This window comes from Sus scrofa, chromosome X (assembly GCF_000003025.6).
Source record: "Sus scrofa isolate TJ Tabasco breed Duroc chromosome X, Sscrofa11.1, whole genome shotgun sequence".
In the NCBI taxonomy this organism is placed as follows: domain Eukaryota; kingdom Metazoa; phylum Chordata; class Mammalia; order Artiodactyla; family Suidae; genus Sus; species Sus scrofa.
In genome coordinates, this window is record NC_010461.5 from 70,794,412 (window position 1) to 70,804,594 (window position 10,183).

At 37.3% G+C, this 10,183-nt stretch overlaps 1 pseudogene; it reads left to right on the forward strand.

The window, feature by feature from the left end:
* Positions 236 to 3,387, forward strand: LOC100525904 (annotated as a pseudogene).

Consider the following 10,183-nt stretch of genomic DNA (forward strand, 5'->3'; position numbering starts at 1 on the left):
CCTACCTTCTGAGGCACTGCTCCACAGGGGAGATGGGGCCTGTGCATTTTCTCGCATTTATTGGAGAGGGGTAAACTATGCTTGAATAGCTGCTATCAAAAATCATTTTTCATCTGGGGCTTTGCTTTAGTAAGTACTAGCAATGTCTTTGGAAGCCCCACCTAGGCTCTGTCCCAGGACTAGGTCACCTCTCTGCCCCAAAGTCAGGTCTTTTCCCTGGTCCTGGCTGCCCTAGATCTAGTGCTGCACTCTGGCAAGTAGTGAGTGGGGCCGGAGAGTTCTCGCTGCTTGATGTGGGGTACAAGGCATAGTAGTCACAGGAAATCCACAGCTGCTGGGGAAGATCTCTTTCTGCTCTGCTTGGGGGCTACCCAGCTTGGGCACAGTCCTCATGAGTGGAGTCCAGGCTTCTCCAGCCTTTCCATTCCTCCCAGTGGTCTGTCCTCCAACCAGCCAAGGGGCCTTGTCTTCTCTGTGTAGGACCTCAGTACTGAGATACCCAGTCTATGGCTTTACATGATCACTCTCCAGGGTGGGTGTCTGCTGCTATAGTCTTCCTGTACCTCTGAATACCCTCCTGGGTCCAAACTCAATTGCTTTTCTTCCCTTCCTAACCAATTACTTGTGTATCTTTTTTTAGAGCCCTGGTTGTACAGGAATCCTTCTGCTAATTTCCAGTTAATTTTCATGCAGATGCATTTTTTTATGTGTTCATGAGGGGGAGGTGAGCTCCATGTCTTCTTACTATGCCATCTTATTTCCACCAATATGACTATAGTTATATTAATATAAAGTGATTAAAACACACTACTAATTAAAGTCAGATCATTTCAGCAACCATAATAGACCATACTCATAGAATTATTTTGACAACCAAAAACAAAAATACTTTAGATATTTAAATTATCACCAGAATTTTAACTCTAGGAGACATTTTTAATACACTTGGATAATATAATTCAGACAATTATATTGAATTTATATCATATTCATTTGTGTAAAAACTGAAATTACATTCTATATCTGGATAGCACTTTAAAACAGTCTCAGTACCCTACCCATGTTTGGCATCTTATTTTAAACTCTTTATTCCAGAAGTTATTTAGGGCAGAAATGTTTATTCCTGCTGTAAAGGTGAATAAAAACACAGTGGGCACATGGCCATGGCTGAATGGCCCTGAGTAGGGCTTGGCCTAGAAGACGAGGGTTAGTCTGGGCTGCTGGATACAGTCATTTCTTAGGCTGGGTGGAGGTACCATGGCAGCATGAGGCAGTGAGGCAGTATTTCAGAGATTATGGCATCTGGACCCCACAATGTTAAAATATGTAACATTTGTAATAATATTGAGGATCATTCCTAGAAGAAGGATCTCTAATTTCAATAATAAAAACATGAAGGATGTTAAGAAATCCCCAAAAGAGTTGTTTGCTTACATAACTAGAACAGTTGGACAGACTGTGAAAGGCCCAGATCATCTACATTAGGTAATTTATTGCAGAAAAAAGTTCATCATCTTTTCCCCAATCCTTGTTACAGGAAAAAACGTTTTCCTAGAAGTGGGGCTGTGACATGGCAAATGAAAAAAATTGACTGGCTTGTGCTGGCTACCTCCCTGAAAAATTATACCGCTATAGTTGAACATACTCGGTTAACTCTAGTGATTCTAGTTTGTTACAGACAGAAAGACCATCAAAGTACAATTTTTTTAGGTGTTTATTAGGACTATGAAAGAATGGCACATGTTTTGTTCGCGGGAATTTGAGATTGACTGTAGTTTTAACCTTCTGGATAAAGTGAAGTATAAGTGAAATTGTAGCTTATTAGGTGAGGATAGAAGACCTTGGAGTTGTAGAGGATTGCCTTCTTTGCTCACCAGTAGTTTACAGGAAGAAAATCAATACATCTCGCTTGATTGCTGTGTAGACTTGTTGTGTCTAGTAAAGTCACTACTTAAAAGCAAATTTGAAGGATGTATACTAGTTTGTTTAAACTGGCTTCAAGCAGTCATTAAAAGATGGTAGTCGAGGAGTTCCTGTTGTGGCTCAGCAATAATGAACCTGATTAGTATCCATGAGGATGTGGGTTTGATCCCTGGTCTTGCTCAGTGGGTTAAGGATCTAGTGTTGCCGTGAGCTGTGGTTTAGGTCACAGACATGGCTCAGATCTGGCATTGCTATAGCTGTGGAGTAGGCTGACAGCTACATTTCTGATTTGACCCCTAGGGGAAATTCCATATGCCACAGGGGCAGCCCTAAAAAGACAAAAAAAAAAAAAAAGGTGATAGTTGAAACTATCATTTAAAACATAAATTATAAATAATGTAAATATTCAGATTTTAAAACAACAATTAAGTGGACTGTGGGAATAGGAAAATCATATTTATTTGGTTCCAGGATACTGGTAACATAGCCAAGGATGTAGATGCTTATTTATTACAATTGCACTGAGAGCCTTCATCTATTAAATCGCATTTGGTTATTAAAAACATTCCTGGACAGTCCCATAAAATATCTCATCTGAGAACTGTGAACTATGAAAGAAATCTAATTTTTCCTTTAAAAAGCCACATGGATCTAGGATCAAGATGGTGAAAGAGTAGAATCTGAAGCTCACCTTCTCCCACAAATATACCACCCCCACAAAAATCTGCATGTAGAATGATTCTCATAGAACATATACTGAACTCTGGCAGAAGACTTCAGACTACCAAAAAGGGCAAGACTTTGGTACCAGGCTACCTCCACATAACTGGGTAGAACAAAAGGGGAAAAAAAAAAGAGAAAGAGAGAAGTGAAAAAAAAAAAAAAAAAAAGAATCAGGATGGTACTAGCACTCCTGAGAAGAGCTGTGAAAGAGGAAAAGAATCTGCACTTTGAGAGGCCACCTAACTGATTGGGAGATCAGCCAGGATAGAGGGGGAGCCTCAAAGCCACGGAGAAAAGTACAGAGCTAGTCTGAGGAGGGCAAAGTAGAGAGAGAGCAGCACAGACCATCAGTACCACTGCCTGGCAAACCACTGCTGAGACACTTGGGTGGAGGCCTGGCACTGAGACTCAAACTTCAGAGGTCAGTTTCAGAGAGAGGACTGGGGTTGGCTATGTGGAGGAAGTCTGGGAGGCACTAGGAAGCTTTGTGTCATGGCCAAAGGAGTGCAGGAGGAGGCCTGGACCCACCAGAAATAGGGTGCCATTGTTGGGGAGTGCAAAGTGGGGATGGGCAGGATGGGACAGCCATAGAAACTTCTTTCTCTGTGCACACATAGGCTCAGGTGTCAGGGCGCCTCTTGTGTGGGCTGCAGAGGAGGCTGTACACCACCAGAGCCATCTCAGACTCCAGAGGTGGGCATGGCCTTCCACCACTAAGGGTCCTGTGACCAGGTACCACCTGTGCCCTCAGTCATCTCAGGGGTTACCACCATGGAGGGCCTTATTAGCCAAGGGCCACCCATTGTCCCTGACTCTCTGGGAATGCAAAAGACCTTCCATTGCTGCTGCCAAGGATGCCAGGATTTCCCTGGGGTTCACTGCTACTGCCTAGGGCCTATAACCAGGCACAGCTTGCCGCTTCTTCCCATGGGTTTCTGCTGCTGCCAAGGACCTGGCAACCAGGTGCTACCCGCAAGCAACTCACATTTCCCCCACCTCTCTGGAAGCACATGCAGCCCATGCACCTGCCACCTGCACCCACCCATCAAGGGGATAATGGCTTGATACACCGAAGAAAGAGACAGCAAGCATCCTAACCCAAAACAACCCTTCTCTATGGTGAAGACTATTAGTGCTGATTTATATCCATGTTTCCTTTGCATTTCTCTGCCACCTTTGAATCATATTGGAGTTATATACTAGGTTTAGCCAGTTGAATGTGAATAACTGTGGTATGTAACATTTCTGCATTGATTCTAATTTCCTTTTACATTTCTCTCTTCTACTGCCACAGCAACCTTGCAGGCCCAAAGACCATAGCTAAAAAGGTAGAGGAGTGCCATTCAGTTCACATACGACTCTATAAGAGCAACAAACAAGACTTTATTATATGAAACTACCCAGATTCCAGAATTTATTTGATATAGCAGAGAGGCCTATCCTGTCCTGAGTAATAATTAAATCACATAGCTCTATTTACTGTTCTAAGTGAAATTCAAAGATACTATAATGTATTCCCAACTCAAAATTTTAAAAATTCAATTAAATTCCCTATTTTAATATAAAATTAAAAAGAGAATACACCATACCTCACCACAACACTGGATCCTTAACCCACTGAGTGAGGCCAGGGATCAATACTGCATCCTCATGGATACCAGTCACATTCGTTTCTGCTGAACCATGATGGGAACTCCACACTTCAGTTCTGAAGTTCCTTTCATGGTTCAGTGGTTAACAAACTGACTAGGATCCATGAGGATGCAGGTTTGATCCCTGGCCTCGCTTATTGGGTTAAGGATCTGGCATTGCCCTGAGCTGTGGTGTAGGCTGGTGGCTGTAGCTTGGATTCAACCCCTAGCCTGGGAAACTCCATATGCTGATGGTGCAGCCCTAAAAAGCAAAACAAAACAAAACCAAAAAAATAGTATCTCACTATATTAATGTCTAGTCACAATAATACTAGAAGTAATGAAGTGCAGTGTTGTTGTCACTACAGTGGCTTGAGTCACTGCTGTGGCATGGGTTTGATCCCTGGCCTGGGAACTTCCACAAGCTATGGGTGTGGACAAAAATGTACCTACGTATATAAATAGAAAACCATGCATGTGATAACTAGCAATGCAACTGATATGCCTATATTATTTTGACAGCTCAAATATTACACATGACATTGTATTCAGTGATGTGATTTTCTAAAACAGTGAACAATTCGACATAGTTCTGAACAAAAGGAAATAACAGACTTTCTTTATAAGGCAGTTGCATCTCTGGAAATTTCAGTGTATATTGAAATCTTACAAAAATACTTTGCATTTATATGTAAGGAGTTAGTTTTAGGTTCTGATAATTATAATAAGATTTTGTACTTACATCAAAGCCACATGATATATGGGAAAGTGATATAATATATGGGACAGTTGTCTGTTTGAGTGGAACTGCCTCTTACATTGTGGGAAGTCTAACATGCCCTACACCCCACCTAAATGCACAGAGTGCCAGCCCATCATTTTTTCACCAAAAAATGCCCTCATGAATTTCCAAAATAGCAGTGTTGAGAACCACTGCTAATCATAGCTGGGAAAATGAACTCAAATTTCCTAAGTACACACATTTTTAGTGAAATAAAATGTAAAAGAAATAAAATATAAGGAAAAAATATACTATATTTATTTCAGGCTTACCACCTAAGTTCTTTCCAGGTCTTCTGCAGCTTGGTTTTATCATTAACATTTACACATTTTTTTTCTCTTTAACACTTTATATTTTACAACAATCCTGTGAGGTAGGTGGGCCTAGTGTTAATGCTCTGTATTTTAAGAAACACAGCTCCAAAATTATAAAAGAGGTCAGAGTGAAAGTTATAATTTGGTGATCAAGTGCTGACTTTACTATTTACTATTATTTTTTAGATTAGAAATCTGTTCAATGAATAAAATGAGCTAATTCTATAATAATTTCTAAATAGTTGCACCTTTTAGATTGTTTATTCTCTGGAAGTCTGCAGAATTTGACTAACTCCACTCATGGATCATTAAATTGTAACTACACTTAAGTAAATTAAAAATTATTAAATTCTGACAAGCAATATACCAAAGAAATTCATAGAAAATCAGGATTTTTGGATCAACTTGAGGAATTTTTGATTTATGAATGATCTTTATTTACTTTTCCTTGTCCTACAGTAAAAACATACTAGCATAGTGATAATAATAGCACTAAAAATGGGTCAAAAAATCTCTGGTGGTCTTTGATTGAACCCTTGAAATATATTAATTTTCATCTTTTTATGAACTCCATGAATATTTATCAAGTGATCATTTCTGTTTGTTAAGTAATAACTTATATTCTCATGGTAGTTCATCAAAGATATATAAAATCTCAATTTTAAATTTTGGATTATTATGACATAATTATTGGGTGAGAGTTGATACAACTTGTTATAAGTTGATAAAGTTTGAACTGATAGCAAAATGTTCAATATATTAGTTTAAAAGGATGACTGTTCTTGAAATTAAATGGAAGTTCTGTCAGACTTTTAAAATTAGTAACATATTTGGAAAAGCTTGAGAGGCATAAATACTAGAGAGGTAGATTTTTTTGTAAGGTTCAGTGGATATTTAGGTTTAGTAAATCATATTGTAATTTTTATAGGGCCTTATAATACAATAAAAATGTGTTTTTATTGAAATTTTATTGTATTGAAAATAGATATTTTCAAATACATATGTATTTGATTACTTTTCAAGTTACACACCCACACTTGTATACCCACACATGTACACACACACACACACACACACACACACAGTTACCCACTTTCTCCTTCTTCAGTTGTTAGAATGAGGAAAGCATTCTTTAAAGTTATTTGAACTCACCAAGTACATGTATCAGCACAGCAGCCAGTCTGGCAGCTATAGAAACACAATTATGCAAATTAGATATGTGTTCCCTGAAGAGCCCTAATAGCAAGATTGACCTATATTCAGCTTAATTTGTTCTCGTGCTTCCTCTTTATTGTCTTCCAGCTGCACAAGAAATTAAAACTTGTTAAATTGTATTGTGCTCTAATTATATATCAAAGGTGCTCTGTCATTTCATGACAAAACCAATCAATAGTGCTTTTTTTAGTAAAAATACTGTTTCTCTCTGGTAATGTATCCTTGATGCTGGAAGGTAGCACACTTTCAAATAATGTATATGAAACAATTTAAAATCAACATATCCCTTATGAAATGATGTCAGTGGCTTTTAAAGGTGTGTGGTTGAGAGATTGCAGAATATCTGGGTTATGCATGGAATCAATTTATTTTCTATTGTTTTTGATGATCTGTGCATAATATTTCTTATTTGGAAATAAATTTGTTTCCGGGTAGGTCAGTCTATGTGCAAATAGCCATTTGGCCCTTGTGCTTGTTTAGATTTTGTTACCACTAAAAATCTTTGTAATAATTAGGTTTCATTTTATTAAGAAGACCAAAGTTTACTGAAAAAGAAAAATAGAAAATCTCTGTGTACATGGTATTTGTGTTGCTAATACAGTTGTTTCAAGAAAGCATTTGGAAATAGACACACCACAAGTACTTTTAAATACTTTTCCTCTTCACCTCACTGCAATCTTGGAAACTTTAGCATTTGTTGAGGAATTGGTCTTGTATTCTGGGATTGGATTGCCTCATGAGAGGGTTTCTTTTAAGGTCTCTTCATCATGCTCGCTGATAAAAAAAAAAAAAAATCTAGGTTGAAATTTGTCCTTGATCTACTGTTTACTGACCTACTTTTTGTGATACTGAGTGAATATAATTATAAAACAGGTATATTGCATTAGGACCTACTGATGATAGTAGGTCAATGTTCCCAAAAGTAGTATCTTACTGAACACACTGGCAAGTGGCTAACCCTCTGTGTCCAGAGGCAGCTGGTCCAGGACCCCATACTCTACCAAGCCATTATAAGGGCTAAGGGAATCAATGTCCTAGGATACTCAGAGCTTTTATGGGAAATAGGAAGCTTTGTATCAGATATTAGGCACATCAATTTCTTGTTTCCAAACTTTAATTTAGAACACTAATAGGCATAGTGTAGGAAATCTTTTTAGGAAATAATTATCATCTCAAGTTGTTTGGCACTTGGGAGAACAACCAGGTTATGTGGGCACAAGTGGGGCTTTTCCACAAAATTACCATTATCCCACAATCTAAGAGGCACAACAATTTCTCAGTTTTTTTTCAAACTCATTTCCAAACTACCAGACTCTATATATTACAACAAATAATCTTTTTTTCTTGATTTTCTTTACATGACTAACATAATAAATGGATTGTTTTCATTAGTTCCCAGGCTGCATTCAAAAGAGTGTTCAGCCAATTTGGCCATCACTAAATTGCTCAGGATTTGACAAACACCAAAATGAAAGTCAAATGACAAATTCATTGGAATCATACTTTAATAATCACAGAGTATTCCTTTAATGTCACATCTGAAAGATCAGTTTTTCTCTGGTCATACACTTAAAAAACCAGAGAGTTCAGTAATAAGCATACTGTTTGCATAAATATATTCTTTTGATACTAATTCCAGAGTAATCATTTTCCTTCATGAAACATTAGATCTAATAATTACTGTCCTTGCTAAAGAATAATTGTTTCTGAAAGTGATATTATTTTTTTCTTCTTATGGCCGCATCTATGGCATATGGAAGTTCCCAGGCCAGGGGTGGAATTGGAGCTGCAGTCTACCCAATAGTCACAACATGATATCAGAGCTATATCTGTGACTTACACCACAGCTTGCAGCAATGCTGGATCCTTAACCCATTGAGAGAGGCCAGGGATTGAACCTGCATCCTTAGGGACACTATGTGGGGTTTTAATCTGCTGAGTCAAAAAGGAACTCCAAGGTGATGTTATTTCTAACATGTATTATTTTCCTATTGGGACAATATTATACTCTTTCTGCCAAAAATATAATAGAAGAACAAGATTAAAAGTTAATTCAACAGGTCTTTCAAGAACTCCAGGAAGACCAACATCAAATGTTATCACTTACATGTGGAATCTAAAAAAAGGAAACAAGAACTTTGCAGAACAGATATTGACTCACAGACTTTGAAAAACTTATGGTTTCCAAATGAGACAGGTTGGGGGGTGGAGGATGCACTGAGGGTTTGGGATGGAAATGCTATAAAATTGGGTTGTGATTATTGTTGTACAACTATAAATGTAATGAAATTCATTGAGTAATAAAAAAAAATAAAGAACTCCAGTAAGAATTCTTTGTTAAAAACAGCAATAAAAACAGCAACAACACATCTTCCTGGGTGGCTCACTGGTGTTTATAGTTCTAGTATGGATTCATTAATTTGTTTCAGTGATGTTTAATTAGGTATGTCCCATTTTATGTAAATGCATAGCTAATATGAATGCCAAATAATGCCTTATTTGGATTATTACATCCATTTGTATCTGTGTGTTAGACGTAGTACAGATAAGTATTTTCATAAAATGCTTTGAGTGTAGGCTATTGGTTAAGAGTACACTCTTTGGAGTCAGATATATGTCTGAAATGACCCATTACCACTTATTAGTTGTGTATTGCCTCATTAAATGTTTCTCTGCATTGTATTGATTAAATATGGTCTCACTCAAGACATGTAAAAAAACCAAGTATTATTTAGCTGACTTAGGCTATTTTCTAGTATATTCATTTTATAGTAGAGTCAATCATAAGTATGTATTTGTGAGCATAGTATTCATTTCCTGTTATAGATAACTGAATAAAGGTTTTTGCAGTTCTTCTTACAGGCATCAATTTGATTGAAATGGTGCAACTTTCCTTTTTTTGGGGGGGGGGACAACCATGGCATATGGAATTTCCCAGGCTAGGGATCAAATCCAAGTTGCAGCTATGACCTTTGCCACAACTGTGGCAACACTAGATGCTTAACTCACTGCACCACAATGCAAAATCCATTTCCATTTGTTCCTTAAAAAATAATGTGTATGTGTGTATGTACATGTGTGCACACATGCATAATTATCTAGGGAATGTTGGAAATATTTTAACATAAGAGAAATATGTGAATTTAGAAAGGTCAAAAATATAAATGATTTCTACATAACAGCATCACACTGTATAGAGAAAATTTTCTTGATTTGTATTTTTAAAAAATATTATAGTTGATATACAATGTTCTTTTTCTGCTATAAAGCAAAGTGACCAAGATATATACATATATACATATATGTATAATGTCTTTTATAGTTCCATATAAATTTTTGGGTTGTTTGTTCTAGTTCTGTGAAAAATGTCATGGGTTATTTGATAGGGATTGCATTGAATCTGTAGATTGCTTTGGGTAGTATGGCCATTGTAACAATATTAATTCTTCCAATCCAGGAGCATGGAAGTTCTTTGAATCCTCTTTAATTTCCTTGACAATGTTTCAATGTTTTACAGTTTTTAGCATATAAGTCCTGTTTTTTTTTTGTCTTTTCTAGGGCTGCACCCATGGCATATGGAGGTTCCCAGGCTAGGG